Source organism: Leiobunum rupestre, chromosome 2 (assembly GCF_980474605.1).
Source record: "Leiobunum rupestre chromosome 2, qqLeiRupe1.1.hap1, whole genome shotgun sequence".
NCBI lineage: Eukaryota > Metazoa > Arthropoda > Arachnida > Opiliones > Sclerosomatidae > Leiobunum > Leiobunum rupestre.
In genome coordinates this window covers 91,113,825-91,135,479 of record NC_143385.1, presented here as the reverse complement: position 1 = coordinate 91,135,479, position 21,655 = coordinate 91,113,825, and the positions used below count along the sequence as shown (strand labels likewise).

The 21,655-nt window shown below is 38.1% G+C and overlaps 1 long non-coding RNA gene across 2 annotated transcripts; it reads left to right on the top strand.

Moving 5' to 3' along the window:
- Window positions 1-11,490: 11,490 nt before the first annotated feature.
- LOC149960331 (uncharacterized) lies at window positions 11,491-13,281 on the top strand. Of its 2 annotated transcripts, none has more exons than XR_016478436.1 (3): window positions 11,491-11,598; window positions 11,713-11,751; window positions 12,366-13,281. It is a non-coding gene; the product is annotated as an uncharacterized LOC149960331 (long non-coding RNA). The 2 variants fall into 2 exon arrangements; XR_016478435.1 differs by having other exon boundaries at window positions 11,925-13,281.
- Window positions 13,282-21,655: the final 8,374 nt, after the last annotated feature.

The following is a 21,655-nucleotide window of genomic DNA, read 5'->3' as shown; positions in this document are numbered from 1 at the left end:
TCGCTACCACGAGTACCAAATAGCCCATTTCCTAGCACTCCCTATTCCAATATTGATATCGCTACCACGAGAACCAAATGGCTCCTTATTCCGATATTGATATCGCTACCACGAGTACCAAATAGCCCATTTCTGAGCACTCCCTATTCCAATATTGATATCGCTACCACGAGTACCAAATGGACTATGTCTGAGCGCTCCTTATTCCGATATTGATATCGCTACCACGAGTACCAAATAGCCCATTTCTGAGCACTCCCTATTCCAATATTGATATCGCTACCACGAGAACCAAATGGACTATGTCTGAGCGCTCTCTATTCCGATATTGATATCGCTACCACGAGTACCAAATAGCCCATTTCTGAGCACTCCCTATTCCAATATTGATATCGCTACCACGAGAACCAAATGGCCCATGTCTGAGCACTCCCTATTCGAATATCGATATCGCAACCACGAGTACCAAATGGACTATGTCTGAGCGCTCCCTTTTCCGATATTGATATCGCTACCACGAGTACCAAATGGCCCATGTCTGAGCACTACCTATTCGAATATTGATATCGCTACCACGAGAACCAAATGGCCCATGTCTGAGCACTCCCTATTCGAATATTGATATCGCTACCACGAGTACCAAATGAACTATGTCTGAGCGCTCCTTATTCCGATATTGATATCAATACCACGAGTACCAAATGGCCCATGTCTGAGCACTCCCTATTCGAATATTGATATCGCTACCACGAGTACCAAATGGACTATGTCTGAGCGCTCTCTATTCCGATATTGATATCGCTACCACGAGTACCAAATAGCCCATTTCTGAGCACTCCCTATTCCAATATTCATATCGCTACCACGAGAACCAAATGGACTATGTCTGGGCGCTCCCTATTCCAATATTGATATCGCTACCACGAGCACCAAATGGACTATGTCTGAGCGCTCCCTATTCCGATATTGATATCGCTACCATGAGTACCAAATAGCCCATGTCTGAGCACTCCCTATTCGAATATTGATATCGCTACAACGAGTACCAAATGGACTATGTCTGAGCGTTCCTTATTCCGATATTGATATCGCTACCACGAGTACCAAATGGCCCATGTCTGAGCACTCCCTATTCCAATATTGATATCGCTACCACGAGAACCATATGGCCCATGTCTGAGCGCTCCCTATTCCGATATTGATATCGCTACCACGAGTACCAAATAGCCCATGTCTGAGAACTCCCTATTCCAATATTGATATTGCTACCACGAGTACCAAATGGACTATGTCTGAGCGCTCCTTATTCCGATATTGATATCGCTACCACGAGTAACAAATAGCCCATTTCTGAGCACTCCCTATTCCAATATTGATATCGCTACCACGAGTACCAAATGGACTATGTCTGAGCGCTCCCTATTCCGATATTGATATCGCTACCATGAGTACCAAATAGCCCATGTCTGAGCACTCCCTATTCGAATATTGATATCGCTACCACGAGTACCAAATGGACTATGTCTGAGCGCTCCTTATTCCGATATTGATATCGCTACCACGAGTACCAAATGGCCCATGTCCGAGCACTCCCTATTCCAATATTGATATCGCTACCACGAGAACCAAATAGACTATGTCTGAGCGCTCCTTATTCCGATATTGATATCGCTACCACGAGTACCAAATAGCCCATTTCTGAGCACTCCCTATTCCAATATTGATATCGCTACCACGAGAACCAAATGGCCCATGTCTGAGCACTCCCTATTCGAATATTGATATCGCTACCACGAGTTCCAAATGGACTTTGTCTGAGCGCTCCTTTTCCGATATTGATATCGCTACCACGAGTACCAAATGGCCCATGTCTGAGCACTACCTATTCGAATATTGATATCGCTACCACGAGAACCAAATGGCCCATGTCTGAGCACTCCCTATTCGAATATTGATATCGCTACCACGAGTACCAAATGGACTATGTCTGAGCGCTCGTTATTTTGATATTGATATCAATACCACGAGTACCAAATGGCTCATGTCTGAGCACTCCCTATTCGAATATTGATATCGCTACCACGAGTACCAAATGGACTATGTCTGAGCGCTCCTTATTCCGATATTTATTTAGCTACCACGAGTACCAAATAGCCCATTTCTGAGCACTCCCTATTCCAATATTGATATCGCTACCACGAGAACCAAATGGACTATGTCTGAGCGCTCCCTATTCCGATATTGATATCGCTACCATGAGTACCAAATAGCCCATGTCTGAGCACTCCCTATTCGAATATTGATATCGCTACAACGAGTACCAAATGGACTATGTCTGAGCGTTCCTTATTCCGATATTGATATCGCTAATACGAGTACCAAATGGCCCATGTCTGAGCACTCCCTATTCCAATATTGATATCGCTACCACGAGAACCATATGGCCCATGTCTGAGCGCTCCCTATTCCGATATTGATATCGCTACCACGAGTACCAAATAGCCCATGTCTGAGAACTCCCTATTCCAATATTGATATCGCTACCACGAGTACCAAATGGACTATGTCTGAGCGCTCCTTATTCCGATATTGATATCGCTACCACGAGTAACAAATAGCCCATTTCTGAGCACTCCCTATTCCAATATTGATATCGCTACCACGAGTACCAAATGGACTATGTCTGAGCGCTCCCTATTCCGATATTGATATCGCTACCATGAGTACCAAATAGCCCATGTCTGAGCACTCCCTATTCGAATATTGATATCGCTACCACGAGTACCAAATGGACTATGTCTGAGCGCTCCTTATTCCGATATTGATATCGCTACCACGAGTACCAAATGGCCCATGTCCGAGCACTCCCTATTCCAATATTGATATCGCTACCACGAGAACCAAATAGACTATGTCTGAGCGCTCCTTATTCCGATATTGATATCGCTACCACGAGTACCAAATAGCCCATTTCTGAGCACTCCCTATTCCAATATTGATATCGCTACCACGAGAACCAAATGGCCCATGTCTGAGCACTCCCTATTCGAATATTGATATCGCTACCACGAGTTCCAAATGGACTTTGTCTGAGCGCTCCTTTTCCGATATTGATATCGCTACCACGAGAACCAAATGGCCCATGTCTGAGCACTCCCTATTCGAATATTGATATCGCTACCACGAGTACCAAATGGACTATGTCTGAGCGCTCGTTATTTTGATATTGATATCAATACCACGAGTACCAAATGGCTCATGTCTGAGCACTCCCTATTCGAATATTGATATCGCTACCACGAGTACCAAATGGACTATGTCTGAGCGCTCCTTATTCCGATATTTATTTAGCTACCACGAGTACCAAATAGCCCATTTCTGAGCACTCCCTATTCCAATATTGATATCGCTACCACGAGAACCAAATGGACTATGTCTGAGCGCTCCCTATTCCGATATTGATATCGCTACCACGAGTACCAAATAGCCCATGTCTGATCACTCCCTATTCCAATATGGATATCGCTACCACGAGAACCAAATGGACTATGTCTGAGCGCTCCTTATTCCGATATTGATATCGCTACCACGAGTAATAAATAGCCCAATTCTGAGCACTCCCTATTCCAATATTGATATCGCTACCACGAGAACCAAATGGCCCATGTCTGAGCGCTCCCTATTCCGATATTGATATCGCTACCACGAGTACCAAATTGCCCATTTCCTAGCACTCCCTATTCCAATATTGATATCGCTACCACAAGAACCAAATGGACTATGTCTGAGCGCTCCCTATTCCAATATTGATATCGCTACCACGAGAACCAAATAGACTATGTCTGAGCGCTCCTTATTCCGATATTGATATCGCTACCACGAGTACCAAATAGCCCATTTCTGAGCACTCCCTATTCCAATATTGATATCGCTACCACGAGTACCAAATGAACTATGTCTGAGCGCTCCTTATTCCGATATTGATATCGCTACCACGAGTACCCAATAGCCCATTTCTGAGCACTCCCTATTCCAATATTGATATCCCTACCACGAGAACCAAATGGACTATGTCTGAGCGCTCCCTATTCCGATATTGATATCGCTACCATGAGTACCAAATAGCCCATGTCTGAGCACTCCCTATTCGAATATTGATATCGCTACCACGAGTACCAAATGGACTATGTCTGAGCGCTCCTTATTCCGATATTTATTTAGCTACCACGAGTACCAAATAGCCCATTTCTGAGCACTCCCTATTCCAATATTGATATCGCTACCACGAGAACCAAATGGACTATGTCTGAGCGCTCCCTATTCCGATATTGATATCGCTACCACGAGTACCAAATAGCCCATGTCTGAGCACTCCCTATTCGAATATTGATATCGCTACAACGAGTACCAAATGGACTATGTCTGAGCGTTCCTTATTCCGATATTGATATCGCTAATACGAGTACCAAATGGCCCATGTCTGAGCACTCCCTATTCCAATATTGATATCGCTACCACGAGAACCATATGGCCCATGTCTGAGCGCTCCCTATTCCGATATTGATATCGCTACCACGAGTACCAAATAGCCCATGTCTGAGAACTCCCTATTCCAATATTGATATCGCTACCACGAGTACCAAATGGACTATGTCTGAGCGCTCCTTATTCCGATATTGATATCGCTACCACGAGTAACAAATAGCCCATTTCTGAGCACTCCCTATTCCAATATTGATATCGCTACCACGAGTACCAAATGGACTATGTCTGAGCGCTCCCTATTCCGATATTGATATCGCTACCATGAGTACCAAATAGCCCATGTCTGAGCACTCCCTATTCGAATATTGATATCGCTACCACGAGTACCAAATGGACTATGTCTGAGCGCTCCTTATTCCGATATTGATATCGCTACCACGAGTACCAAATGGCCCATGTCCGAGCACTCCCTATTCCAATATTGATATCGAAACCACGAGAACCAAATAGACTATGTCTGAGCGCTCCTTATTCCGATATTGATATCGCTACCACGAGTACCAAATAGCCCATTTCTGAGCACTCCCTATTCCAATATTGATATCGCTACCACGAGAACCAAATGGCCCATGTCTGAGCACTCCCTATTCGAATATTGATATCGCTACCACGAGTTCCAAATGGACTTTGTCTGAGCGCTCCTTTTCCGATATTGATATCGCTACCACGAGTACCAAATGGCCCATGTCTGAGCACTACCTATTCGAATATTGATATCGCTACCACGAGAACCAAATGGCCCATGTCTGAGCACTCCCTATTCGAATATTGATATCGCTACCACGAGTACCAAATGGACTATGTCTGAGCGCTCGTTATTTTGATATTGATATCAATACCACGAGTACCAAATGGCTCATGTCTGAGCACTCCCTATTCGAATATTGATATCGCTACCACGAGTACCAAATGGACTATGTCTGAGCGCTCCTTATTCCGATATTTATTTAGCTACCACGAGTACCAAATAGCCCATTTCTGAGCACTCCCTATTCCAATATTGATATCGCTACCACGAGAACCAAATGGACTATGTCTGAGCGCTCCCTATTCCGATATTGATATCGCTACCACGAGTACCAAATAGCCCATGTCTGATCACTCCCTATTCCAATATGGATATCGCTACCACGAGAACCAAATGGACTATGTCTGAGCGCTCCTTATTCCGATATTGATATCGCTACCACGAGTAATAAATAGCCCAATTCTGAGCACTCCCTATTCCAATATTGATATCGCTACCACGAGAACCAAATGGCCCATGTCTGAGCGCTCCCTATTCCGATATTGATATCGCTACCACGAGTACCAAATTGCCCATTTCCTAGCACTCCCTATTCCAATATTGATATCGCTACCACAAGAACCAAATGGACTATGTCTGAGCGCTCCCTATTCCAATATTGATATCGCTACCACGAGAACCAAATAGACTATGTCTGAGCGCTCCTTATTCCGATATTGATATCGCTACCACGAGTACCAAATAGCCCATTTCTGAGCACTCCCTATTCCAATATTGATATCGCTACCACGAGTACCAAATGAACTATGTCTGAGCGCTCCTTATTCCGATATTGATATCGCTACCACGAGTACCCAATAGCCCATTTCTGAGCACTCCCTATTCCAATATTGATATCCCTACCACGAGAACCAAATGGACTATGTCTGAGCGCTCCCTATTCCGATATTGATATCGCTACCACGAGTACCAAATAGCCCATTTCTGAGCACTCCCTATTCCAATATTGATATCGCTACCACGAGCACCAAATGGACTATGTCTGAGCGCTCCCTATTCCAATATTGATATCGCTAAAACGAGTACCAAATGGACTATGTCTGAGCGCTCCCTATTCCGATATTGATATCGCTACCATGAGTACCAAATAGCCCATGTCTGAGCACTCCCTATTCGAATATTGATATCGCTACAACGAGTACCAAATGGACTATGACTGAGCGCTCCTTATTCCGATATTGATATCGCTGCCACGAGTACCAAATGGCCCATGTCTGAGCACTCCCTATTCCAATATTGATATCGCTACCACGAGAGCCAAATGGCCCATGTCTGAGCGCTCCCTATTCCGATATTGATATCGCTACCACGAGTACCAAATGGCCCATGTCTGAGCACTCCCTATTCCAATATTGATATCGCTACCACGAGAACCAAATGGCCCATGTCTGAGCACTCCCTATTCGAATATTGATATCGCTACCACGAGTACCAAATGAACTATGTCTGAGCGCTCCTTATTCCGATATTGATATCAATACCACGAGTACCAAATAGCCCATTTCTGAGCAATCCCTATTCCAATATTGATATCGCTACCACGAGTACCAAATGGACTATGTCTGAGCGCTCCTTATTCCGATATTGATATCGCTACCACGAGTACCAAATAGCCCATTTCTGAGCACTCCCTATTCCAATATTGATATCGCTACCACGAGAACCAAATGGACTATGTCTGAGCGCTCCCTATTCCGATATTGATATCGCTACCACGAGTACCAAATAGCTTATTTCTGAGCACTCCCTATTCGAATATTGATATCGCTACCACGAGAACCAAATGGACTATGTCTGAGCGCTCCCTATTCCAATATTGATATCGCTACCACGAGTACCAAATGGACTATGTCTGAGCCCTCCTTATTCCGATATTGATATCGCTACCACGAGTACCAAATAGCCCATTTCTGAGCACTCCCTATTCCAATATGGATATCGCTACCACGAGAACCAAATGGACTATGTCTGAGCGCTCCTTATTCCGATATTGATATCGCTACCACGAGTACCAAATAGCCCATTTCTGAGCACTCCCTATTCCAATATTGATATCGCTACCACGAGAACCAAATGGACTATGTCTGAGCGCTCCTTATTCCGATATTGATATCGCTACCACGAGAACCAAATGGACTATGTCTGAGCGCTCCCTATTCCGATTTTGATATCACTACCACGAGTTTCTAATATTTCCACGATTTGGATATCTTACATCAAGGATCAGACATGTAGCAAAATTCCAAAGGGCAAAATCAATCAAATTTCAAGGTTCTTAATTATAAAGACCATCATAAGTCTATACAAAATATAAAATACCAATTTAAATATAAAATAAAAAGCGTTATAGCAGTGTTTTTTTTCTGTAGAAATTGCAGACATTATCATTTACAAATGTACTTATGATCTTAGCTCGTAAATTAGGTTTTTAAAACATTAATTAATTCCTTTGGTGACGATTCTAACCCTAGGCCAATGAATATCTTTTATTGAACCGTGTTCTAACTTGAAGAATATTAGACTACAGAGATTCTAAATCCTATGCACGCATACCTTTGTAGCGAAAGTTCATCTACTTTTAGATTCTAATGACATTCTTTCACACAGACTATCACCATCTATGTTTACGTTTTACAATTAAAAATGAGAGGAATTTACGCAACGAAGAATTCGAGGATGGAACCAGTCGCTAATGCTATAGTAGCATATTCTAAGTACCTGAATGCAAGAGAAATCACATCAATTGTAAACTGCATCGAAATGGTAATATTGCAGATAAGTCACATTTTTTTAATTCAAAAGAACGAACTTTTTGAAGTCATTTTATCTCCGCGAAAAATATAATTATTCCTTTAAAAAATAAATTAAATTATTTAAAGCAACTGTCGGCTCTATCATTGCCACCTGTATTATAAAAAGGCCCCTGTTATTAGAGATGGCCATGAATCTATCCGAATCTTCGAAAAAAATGTCTTTCGTGGAGAGCGTGGAGACATCTATTAATGGGAACGGAAGCTAAAATTCAAAATAGCGAAACAATAACGTCGTCAGCGAGCCATTATAGATCATCATATTTAGACCACTTTTACTCTACTTAGTGAACTTTAACCTAAATTATATATCACAAATAAAATATATTGTAAACAATTACTATAATTGAAGTTATCGACAAATTTACAAATGAGCCAATCAACGCGAAGCATACTTGTCCCGCCGTTTGGGTGAAAATGTAGCTTCAGCATCTTGTTTTGATTTCAACGCTAGCGACATCTGTTGAAAAAAGAGCTACTCCACCTAGAGCCGACACTAGCTTTAAGGTAATTAAAATCGCACGACTGATTTATCCAGTTAACAAATTAAAGTACCTTTTTTCATTTTGTCCATAACGAATTTAACAAAAGGGACAATTGTTGTTGTTTTAACAAAATCTACTTTATTAAAAACAATAATGTTATCAAGTGGGCGATACCCTGCTGGCTTTTTGATACCCGCTGGACAAATCACACCCTTGAACCTTTCCTAGCGTAATATTATCCTTGAAAGTCGCTACAAATGCTGATTCGCTCTCTCCGTGTAGGCGAAAAATATCATCAGGGAGTCATAAAAACGAAGACTTACGTTGCTTCATTTTCTCATTTAAATCTTGCTGTAGGAAATAGGCGAAACTATAAAGTAAATTTGGTCTTAACCAACTTGTTAAAATGGGAAAACAAAATCACGTGACTACCATATCACAGCCAACCTCGATTCGTTAACTCGTGTTCATAGTTGGCCGTGCGACGGTAAAGAAAATAAATATTCCTTCCAGATACTGCAGACAGCTAATTTACTTACACCCTTCTATTAAAAAAATAATTTAAATAATAATAATAATTATATAATTTAGATGAATCGATCCAAATTTAAACCATTATTAGCAAAATAAAATGAATAATAGTTCGTATTTCTTAGGATAGATGGCGCTGCAGTTCTCCACAAAATCACGTGACTACCATCTTTTCAGCCCCCTGGACTTTATAGTTTCGCCTATTAGCAATTCCTTATTAAAGACGGCTCACTCCAGCGACTCAGCTCTCTTTCAACAAAACTTTAGCCGGTAGATATGGCACACCTGTGGTTCGAAACGCGAGAAGGTTTGCAACGCCGGACGATACGTGATAAGGTAACGATAATTAGGTAATAATAACAAAAGTTGTTTTTGCGTCCTGGTCGCGCTTTCCTCGTGTCGCGGTGCGCGAATGAAGGGATTAAATCCGTGGAAATAATCTTTTAATGGGTCTTCTTGTAGCGAATAATTCCCAACATTGCTTTTTCAGCTCTTGAAGGGGCGAAAGTTTCGGCGATGAATTAATCGGCTTAATCCCCGCGCCACTGCGGCAAGCGTCTTTTTCTCTTCAGCTGGCGCGCTGATCGAGAAACGAATACTCCCTATGTATTCATGAGTTCCTTAGAATGAAGAGCAACCTCAAAGACAATGGATTCCAAGTTTGGAGGGAAACCTCGCCGGGGCCGTCCGCCTCGGAATATTAATTAGTTCGCTGGTTCTTTCGAGCGCTCTCCAAAAGGCGAACAGGCATAAATAAGAGTTTCGAAATGAAGGGGGCCCAGCGGACACAATAGCCGCGTCCTGGCCCGCGGTATAGATCGACCGTCTATAATTCGAGCTTGTAGACTTAATGAGATTCCTCTTCATTTCAGCTCGTTATTGAAAACCATTCTTTTTCCTCCGGACACAAATTTACTTTTTTTAAGTAGAACTAAGCTAAGCTATTAAAGGACCCGCGCCTGCTCGCCACTTTAATTTTTGGCTGGTGTTTCTCCAATAATAGTTTACGATAGATTATCGAGGTGCGTTGATTCTTAAAATATCGATTTTGGTTGGTTTTTGGCCAAACTTCCAGATGGAAAGTTAACATTAGCGACCGAACATTATTAGGGAAGTGTTCAGTTTGTAATATCGAAATTTAAACGGTCTTTTCGTTGTTCAAATAGTTCATTCAACAACACATTTCGTTTTGAGTGCTAATTATGATAAAATTATCGAATAAGTAGATTAGTCCATTAAGAAAAGGGTTAAAAAATCTAAACCATAACAAATTTTAAGAAATTTTAAAACTCAAGTTCGCTAAAAGTTAATTTGTCCCCTCGGCTGTCATTTGAAGAAAATTACTGAAGACTTTTTTGTATTAGTATAACCGGATTTTGGAATTACAGTTGTTTCTTAATAAACCACTTCAAAACACAGTTTATGCAAAATATATATTGTTTGAAAATGGGGTTTCCCGTCATAAAATCCACTAAAGACGTAACATACAGGGTAAAATCATTGGATTATCATTATTCGAATGTTTGTTTTATCCCAACAATGTACATACCACTTAATTGGTTTCACCGTAAAAATATTGAAGATTCGGTTCTGGACAGCAAAGCAATTCTTAACTTTAATGGTTTTACCTCATTACTAAGAAATTATATTTGAATAAATATCCAAACTATAATGAAAATAGTTAATTTATAGCTCTGAAATTGTTGTTTATATGTTAATTAAGGGTGCATTTAAAAAATAAACAGTAAATATGAAGCAATAAAGGTTTACAAGCGAGAAAACCTCTTAAGGGCGGGCACGCTTCCTCTAATAGAAGAATTGGGTGTTTCTACTATCGTTCTAGACTAGCGCCATGAGCTAGAAAAGAGAGAAGCTATGCCGCGCCCTAACAAACAAGGAGGGTTCTATCCCGCGCCCTAACAAACAAGGAGGGTTCTACTCCCTTTAAAGCCATAAATTTCGTCGTGTCGTGTGAAACCAGGTACAGGTGCCATTGAAATTTATTTTCTATGGAAAAGTTATCACAGAGGTAAACTCACGCGTGTTTGTGTGACATATGGTTTTACTTCCTGATTAGGTTCGATAAGTGAAAAATGATCCGTGGTTTCTTTGATTTACGATTGTTTGTTCTGGATACTGCGTCAAACTAGGTGTATTGCCCAACAAACACTTTTATTAACGACTCTATTATATTATCGTTCTAAACCAAATTATATATTTGGTAAATTAAAAGCGTGGTATTTTTATTGTTGGATAAATCATATAAATGACAGTGACTTGCTGTTGATTTTTAATACAAACTTGACTTGCATCATCTTCGGTGCTCCAGCATTTCTAAATGTGTTGATAATAGTAGCTACATTATCGATTTCGGTAGCAATTGTGATAGCTGTTGGCGGTCCTGGTTTTCAGAATTTTGGTAAATTAATATTTCTGAACATCTATTCACATTGAAAAAAATCTTAATATTATAACACTTAAATTCATTGGTGATTTCCAAGTAACGTTGAAAATGTTCATTACAACTCTTTAGGTATCGATGTATTTACCACGGGTCTCAACAATTCAATAGGTAAGCCAAATATTATCAGCAAAAAAGAAAAAAATTAAAGTTAGAAAAATGATATTCAAAAATTTTTTATCGGACGTACATACGTAAAGGTGCATAAAAATTTCACTTAATTCGGTCTTGGTCTTTCAGTGCTCATTTCAGACAATAGTGCCCGCTAGGAACAACAAACACAGCACCCAACACAAAGAGAACACAACCCGTCAAAAGTCGTGCATTTTCTTGTGTACATTTTTCATTAGTTAGACGCTTTAGCGCCTGTTGCCGTCGGAATGGGAAAATTCGGAAATTGTCTTCCCCCCGCCCGTAATACGCTCAGCGTAAAGCCTCGTCCAATGAAATTTGTACACAACACTGCCCTAGTATAAAGGCTAGCTGCGTTCTCCTTGTGTTTGTTGTATAAGAATATGTCACAAAAACAAAGAAATTAAAAAAACGATATTAAAAACTTTGATCTCTTTTATCGAATTATCAAAAAGGAGCTAAAACAACAACAAAAAATAATTCATATGAATTGGCTCAATTTTTCATACATTTGAAATTGATTAACATTTCACAATAGTTTTATGTTGAGGTCAGAAACCAACAATACTGTACTGATCACAATGGTTTCAAAGACATTTTGACAGAAAGTGAAAATTCAACGCTAGAGCTCGGATTAACTGCGTCACCTGGTGCCACTGGTAACACATCAAATGCTGAGCCATCAACTCCGATTGTTGGTACGGCAACAGCTTTACGTGGTGCGTAGACAAGTAGATGACTGGCTACGAAGCGCTAATCATTCGAATACGACTACACGATGAATATATTTCAATATTAAAGATTGAATAAAATTTAACTTGATTTCTTCTTATTCGCGTATATTTAGTAACCGAAATGGGGTTTGCACCCTCATGATGCTTACAAAACCCTGTATTTGTATAGAAGGTATAAAGAAGAAACAAAAACTCGATAGGTGTCGCTGTATCAACTTGGGTGCTCGGTGACCCAGCAAAAGGCCATTTCCTGTCCGTCATACCGTTAAGAAAGAAATATGATACATTTATCGATAGGCTATATCGTGACCTCGCTGTTGCTATCTTTATTTCAAACACGCAGTGGCGGATACATATGGGGGCGCTTCCCTCCCTTGACGCTTAAGCTTTGCATATGACTTGATGATTTGTTATTTCACCCATAGCTCAAGATGTCTTTTAGCACCAACCCCCCCCCCCTTGAGTTTTTTCTGTATCCGCCTCTGCAAGCCGTTGGGTTCCATTTATTGGGCACGTTGAAAATTGTCGTGCATTAATCAGAATTATTATTATTATAAGTTTTTATTGAGTATTAATGTTATTGGTAAGGAAATATGACGCAGTCAAATAATAATTAATTTGTATATATCTATACTTAATATTTAAAATACATGTTTATTTTATATAGATTATTATTTCTATGGTAATAATAATAAGCACTTTAATATGTTTGAAAGAAATAGAATGACTTAAAATTCGCGACGTTAAATTTACGGTTTTAAAATCGCGTGCTACTTTGACCGTTATTGATAATCACGATTTGAAATTGGATTCGAATTTTAAAGCTCCCAAAAGGTGTAGCTCTACTTTGTAATAAAAAAATTCGCAATTAAAGGTTTTTTTATATTACTTATTTCATTTACCAACTTTATGCATTTAAAAAACAAAATTTGACAATTTAATCTAGGGTTCTCTAAAATATATATCTCTGAATCATCTGAAATCTGCTTATCTTCCGTCTGTAGGCTTACAATGATTCAGATTAGTTCCGGATATAAACAATTTGGTCAATTGATCTAATAATGTATAAAAATGTAGATGATCTGATAATTTTCTCGGTTCACATGACGCAACTGTTATCCAAGACTAGGTTGTTAGCACTAATTGGATAACTGCTCTCAACTTTTTCGCCCAATATTTAGTTCTTACAAATTTCGCTTGGTGGCAATATTGAAACCTTAAGGATAGGATTCCTTCGGTTGTAGTAATTGAAGCTCTTGTTAAAAGAGATTGAGCAGAGTGAAAGGACATTTACCTGCCGGGGAAATTAATAAAAGTAAAAATGAAATTAGGGGGGTTGGGGGAACTACTCAATTTGGAAAAATAATTACCTTAACTTGACATTGCCGCGGGTAGTGTGGGGAAATATTGATGATTTAGCAAATGCGTCTTTTCTTAATTTAATGAATATTATACACACAAGTATGCGGTGTTTTTAAATTGACTTTTTGGTGGTAATTTTTAATATTTGGGGGCCGTTCGCAATTTAATTAACACATATATAATATATAATATATAATATATAATATATAATATTTTTTATGTAATATAAAGGAATATTTAGTTACAGTATAGATGGCATTTCCAAAATTCGTGTAAAGATTATACAGGACCATGGTGTCTATTTCAACAGTATTACTATACAGTGCACCATTAATGAAACTGTCGCAAAAGCTAATAAACTGGTGGGATAATAGCCTAGAGCTGGGGGAAACGGATAAATTAACCCCCGAAATTTCAATTAATCATAAAAATTCGATGAACTGATTATTTATGGATATAATTCACGATTATTGTACGATTTAAAGGGAATATATAATATATAATATATAATATATAATATATAATATATAATATATAATATATAATATATAATATATAATATATAATATATAATATATAATATATAATATATAATATATAATATATAATATATAATATATAATATATAATATATAATATATAATATATAATATATAATATATAATATATAGTATATAATAAATAATATATAATATATGATATATAATATCAAGAATGTATTTATTTATACTCAGGGAGAATGAATATGTAGAGACTATCGACGGACGCGTTGAGGCCCTAACCCCGTCACGCTAAGGGGGGGGGGGAAGGAGGCGGTCTTATTTTTTGCGTCCTCGCAGCAGCGTTAATCGCGTCGAAAAACGTAATTCTTAAGAACCAATGAGATTGCAGTATTGATGGAAATAGTAGTCTTACAGCACCACAATATAAATTGATCTAGGTCTTTTTGTAACAGTTGACAGTCGAATATTGTTATCGAATTTGAGAAATTCTCGAGGACTTGATACCAGGAGGAATTTTGTGATTGTTCACGTTGAAAAGCAAGGGCTCGATAAACGTACGCCACTAATTAATTTGTAAAATACGTTCAATAATACGAATAATTTACCAGCGCAATATAGATATAGCTTGAGAGACCATAATGCTCCAGCTCTGATGTAGGAAAGGGTGCGACAATGAGCTGTGACATTTGAGTAGTGTTCGAAATTGTTTACTCATTATCCACAAATTTTCCGATTTATTTAAAAAACGTTGGTAAAAAGAATCATTTTAACTTATTTAATTATGTTTTTTACTCAACCAAGCATTTATTTGAATAAAAGTGGTATTTATTTAAATAATTGTTGGTTTTATTTAAATAATAGGCTTATTCACTTTCGATCATTTAAACATTTAACAATGTTTATTCAACTATTGGTTATTTAAATAAATATTATTGAAATATAGCCGAGCTTATTTTATTCATGGATAAAAATTAATCGACTGCCGAAGACTACATTTGTGTCAGCATAAGTAACGAAGGTCAGTAAGTTCGTCTCTACCGACCCTCTTTTTGTATGCAGGGAGCTGTTGGCTCATGTGGCATGTCTTGCATGACGCTTGATGACTTAGGCTTAAGATGGTGCCTTTGGTATTAGTGTAGCTGATTATTATTAAAGCCGTTTTTACATTCAGGTAGATAAGGTTAAAATGACTGGACAGTAAAGTGAAATTGGCGGGATCACCCTTTAATTTAGGAGAAACTAAAACTTTTTTCCATGCAGTTAGGAAGAAACCGCGAGACAAAGATAGATTGAAAATGAACGTCATTTTTTACGCAATGGCAGTAGCACACTCCATTTTACTAGGCAGTACCTTTGGTTTCTGTAAACGAGTTGTCTCATTTGTTCTCAGTTTCCTAAATACATTCTTAGTCAATTTTAATATACGTCATACAATATAGTTTCAGTTTATTTAATTCCGATAAATTTATTCTGCCAATCCCTTGGTAAAGTTTGGCAGACCACGAATGTTGTTATTTATCCTAAGCATCATGGTCAAATGTATCCTTGGCACGAGGAAGACGTCAGTTTTAGGTAGTAAGATTGCCAAATATCTTACATAATTTTACTGTTTAAAATACAGCAACGAAAATGATTCCCAAAAAACATTAACGAATTGTAAATAATAAGGCATGTTGCGGTCATACGCATTCTCCCCAAGTTATACGTAACTTATATTTTGCTTAGCCTCGATTGAATAGAATTGAAAACAATTTAGTCAGATGCGGTTAACAAAATTCTTTATACTTGTATATTTTCGAAATCATAAAGTTATTTTTAAATCTGGAAAGAATATGAGGGCTCTGCGAGTTTTCGAACTCGACAGTGAATAAGTAATTGGAGAATACTCGTCAATTACCGAGAACCAAATAAAATTGCATAATCGGGTACCCGTTTACTCGAATAAGCTGCTCTTTAAACTAATCGAGTATTGGTTTTTTCTATCCTCGTTGCTTCAAAGTTCAAAGAGAGGTTTTTAAAACTTTTTGGAGGGCAATAAACTGTACCTACAAAGATGTGTAAACTGTGGTTCATTTAAATTAAAGGAATATTTTTCAGCATTGAAAGTTACTTTATACTCCTGTTATATTTCATTGCATAATAACTTGAATGAAATCAGCTCCTAATCAAGTACTCGATGACCCGACTCGTTAAAAATATTACTCGAGGTTTTTTTTAAGTTACTCGACTCTAATAAGAGAAAGTTTCCCCTTAATCAAGTACTCGATTACTAGACTCCACTTCAATATTACTCGACTCGAATAAGATAAAGTTTCCCCTTAATCAAGTACTCGATTACTAGACTCCACTTCAATATTACTCGACTCGAATAAGATAAAGTTTCCCCTTAATAGAGTACTCGATTACTAGACTCCACTTCAATATTACTCGACTCGAATAAGATAAAGTTTCCCCTTAATCAAGTACTCGATTACTAGACTCCACTTCAATATTACTCGACTCTAATAAGAGAAAGTTTCCCCTTAATCAAGTACTCGATTACTAGACTCCACTTCAATATTACTCGACTCGAATAAGATAAAGTTTCCCCTTAATCAAGTACTCGATTACTAGACTCCACTTCAATATTACTCGACTCGAATAAGATAAAGTTTCCCCTTAATCAAGTACTCGATTACTAGACTCCACTTCAATATTACTCGACTCGAATAATATAAAGTTTCCCCTTAATCAAGTACTCGATTACTAGACTCCACTTCAATATTACTCGACTCGAATAAGATAAAGTTTCCCCTTAATCAAGAACTCGATTACTAGACTCCACTTCAATATTACTCGACTCGAATAAGATAAAGTTTCCCCTTAATCAAGTACTCGATTACTAGACTCCACTTCAATATTACTCGACTCGAAAAAGATAAAGTTTCCCCTTAATCAAGTACTCGATTACTAGACTCCACTTCAATATTACTCGACTCGAATAATATAAAGTTTCCCCTTAATCAAGTACTCGATTACTAGACTCCACTTCAATATTACTCGACTCGAAGACGATAAAGTTTCCCCTTAATCAAGTACTCGATTACTCAACTCGAATACTCGATGAAAAAAATTGATACTCGATAATCGATTCGATTGCCTAAAACCACTAATCGTACAGCCTTAGGGCCTGGTGCAGAGACGTTTTGCGATTCCTGTTAATTTTAACAGGATCGCAATTTTGCGATTCAGATTTAGCGAGCTGTTTATTATGCGATCCTCGCAATCGAAATCGCGGTGCAGAGACGTTTTAGCGATTCCTGTTAATCGGCGACGCTGTTATGTTTACGAATTTTTTTACCCAAGTCACGGACCAATAGGAGAGCTCGATTTTTGACGCAAAAAGCTATCACGTGGTTATGGTTGGCTTTCATTTTGACGATGAAATGATGGCTCTTCTAATTAATAATTTTCTTACTCTTATTATATTATTAGGTTTTATAATTTTTATAGTTAAATCCGTAATTTTAATAAAATATATTTATGTAATATAGCCACGAAGGGAAAGCAAATTAGTTTCTGAAGAATGAGAGGTTATCCAAAAAAATTTTAAGTTATAAAATAGTGCATGAAAATTGGTTCCTTCTGATTATATAATTTTATTACTCTTATTATTTATTAGATTGGTTGCATTTACTACACAGTTTAATGGTTTTGTCATTTTAAAAATATATTTTTATAATGTGGTTGGTACACCAATAAAATAACGAATTTAAATAAGATTCATTACTATTATAAGCCAACATTTTCCAAAAATGATTCTGTTAGAAAATGAGCCGTATCATTTGGTTTTTAGGAAAATATTTAATTCAAAACTTAGCTGATAGCAATTAAAATAAATCTAGTTATAACATACATCAATAAATAAAAAAACTGCAATTTCACGAGTATACAAAAATTGGTAATTGTCTAAAGCAATTTCTAGCGAAATATCCTATATTGGTCACACGTAAAACAATGGTCCTGCTTTTAGATATAAGTTGTTATTCTACTTAATTACCTGGCATTTACATAGCCTAGTCGTGGTATAAATTGTAACAAATGATATAAACGTGTAGAATTAACTGACAAACGCTTTTAAGGTAATACCGAGGGGTCGGACATTTACCAAAATCCCGTACTTTGTCTAAAATCTCAAAATCTTTTAACTCTCTCTATGGTAAATTAACATTGAAATCCCAAAATCACTTCAAAATGTAATGATAAAATCGCCAAAATCTCTACAAAATCCTGTACAAAATAATGGCAAGTGTCCGACCCCTCGGGTAATACATCAAATTTAGTTAAAGATCTTTGATACACTGAACAAATTCACCATGTCATTACTGACTCATTAGTTAATACCCACTGCATACACTACCAGCAAATAAGGATCTATAAATAAACCAAGGCTTAGAATACACCCAAAGTAGTAATGTATAAAATTCCCTATTATAATTTATTCTTACGTGTAAAATTGCTAAGAGTGGCTGGCTTATTTTTGTTTCGTAAATCATGATTGTGGTTAGGCCTTGGCTCTGACAATAATTTGACAAAAACATTTTTCGGAAAGCGATAATGAGCTAGAAACTCAAATTTTAATAATTTAAAAGATTCTGACCTACCGTGTTGTATTATTTATCTTATTAAAGTAGGTAAAAAGCGTTTACTTCTCAAGTTATTTCCCGAGCTCTTTGCGTACCACAATCCGCCATTGTTTTAGCGAGCTTTGGGGCGGCTAGCGATTGCCGTAGACCACTCGCCAAATAAACAGAACGTTTTCCTGTTTATTTTGCGATCGCGATGTCCCTGCACACCGATTTGGCCCGAAGCTCGCGATTTTCCGAAACCACGCCCCCTTTCTGTTAATTTGGCGATGAATCGCAATTTGGCGATTCTTAAAAACGTCTCTGCACCGGGTTAGAATACACAAATTAAATTTTATTTATATCTCATTTTGTCAAAGAAGTCAATTTCAAAACATAAGCCCAAATAGCAATTTGCATTTAGATTGTAGGGTCTACTCTCCCGAGAATAAACTATTTTGCAATAGAGAGTTTCTGTTCATAAATGAGGAAAATTACAATTTATATTTACGTCGATCTCAATCCTCAACTGAAAGGGTTTTCTAACGCCTCTTTTATTATGACACGTGACATAATCAATTTGAAGTATGCCTCTGCTGTAAAGTATCTCAATAGAAAAACGTTCAACTCACACAACTGATGAGAAGTGGACGGCGAAAGATAAGTACACTAGACAAATGAGCGAAAAAACTTTAAAACAAGTGTCGGCTCGACGTGAAGTAGCTTTTTTTCATCAGATGTCACTAGCATCGAAATCAAACTAAAATACCTCAGCGATATTTTGACTCAAAAGTCGGGAAATAAAAGTACCCCTCGCATTGATTTTATCGATTGTAAATTAGACAATAATAAGTTTCAGTAATTTTTTACAATATATTTTATAAAGAATATATAATTTAGGTTAAAGTCTACTAACAAGGAGACTAGCGGAGGTGTTACACACCGATTTTGTTCAAACTCGGGGGATTGGTAGACCTTCATGTAACTTGAAAAATCCTAAACGGATTTTATTCAATGGGCAACGGGTTTGTCATGGCAAAGAAAAATGTTTTTGACAACATAAAATAACATGGGATTTTGACCGATTTCACTGTGAAAAAAATTTAAAAAATTGATCAAAATGTGACCAATTTTTTTCGTCGATTTTTATAAAATATTTTATAATTTTGGTATTTTAATTTTTTTTTCAATTTTGTAAAGTTGTTTTTTCGACGAATCAGATAATTCGTTGTCAACTCTAATAACAAGGGCCATATTATAATACAGGGGGCAATGATAGAGCCGACATTAGCTTTAATAAAACTTTCATAGTTTGGTCTGATTAGTTTTTCCAAGGAATGACTAAGCTAAAAATCCAAGCGAATAACATTAGCAGGATAGCAAGCTGAATACTTCGCTCGTAAGATTATTTTATACGCTTCTGGTATAACGTAATTGTGAGTCCCGTAATATAGTTTGTATTTGTTTGTGTATGTTAAGTTTCGTCTAGCTATCATCTATTTACTTTTCGTGTCCTACTTTACCTGAATATAAAATAAGAGATCATAGTCATTAGACATCCCGCTTTTCTGTTTATTTAAACTCCATTATTACCCGCATTCACTAACTTGTTAGCTCATTTCGGTATTTACTCATTTTAAGCAATTTTGTATAAACAAGATGTCACTGACATTTGAGTATACACAGTCCCCCCGATGTATTAAATATATAATGAAGATTAAATTTAAATTTGAAAATAATTTCAATCACATTAACTTAATAAGCGTACTATAGTAAAACTAGAAGGGCTTCAAAAGCAAATTGTGAAGCGAAGCCTTGAGAATTGAACTGTTTGTTAATGGTTTCAGTTTCCAACGTTGAAATAAAGAGCGACGCAATATGCATGGCCACCACAATTCTGCGGCTCTTAGACTCTAAAAATAGTTGGAACTCTTATCTGAGAAACAATACTTTCTAGCTCTGAGCGTCGTTAATACCCATATGGAATTGATTCTCTTTTCTTCGATCCTAAATTAATAAATATCTTGATAAGGCTTGCATCAGTCTGCACCCGCGCTAAGGGAGATATGAAAGTATTTCGGGGAGCCGTACAAGCGCGCTGCGCGCCATCTATTGGCATGGACATGCATCAGATATATAGCCCGGTGTACCGGTAAGATTGAAACCACACAACCGGAGGTCCGTCATCATTATGCCCTACGCCAGCGTCTGCAAGCCCAGACAGGTGACAAAACCAGCATGGGTAGCAGAACCCTACTACTGACGGTCGCACCCTCGACGCAAGCCACTCAACCCAGCAGAAGGTGCAGAAATGGGCCGACCAACTCGCCACTTCGCACACAGCAGTGGGAAAAAGAGCGGATGCTCTAGAAAGGTAGAGAGCCAAGCCCTTTGGAAAGAGCGCCTAAAAGGGAACGGCGGGCACACAGCAGACCGCATAACCCGGCACAGCTGGCACCGGATATCCCGATGGAACCCCAAAAGGCCAGGAGATGGGCGCCGTGCCCTCATACGGAGGCCCTCATACAGGCAACGCAATCCGCCGAGACGGCCAGTTTGCCCGGCCCCTCTCCGTTAGCCTGGGCTGAAGCCCAGTTACCAGCCTACACCGGACCGAAGTCGGAGGTGGAGATAGGACCATTTGGACGGAGCTAACATCTCCCAGTGCGCCACCGCCCTT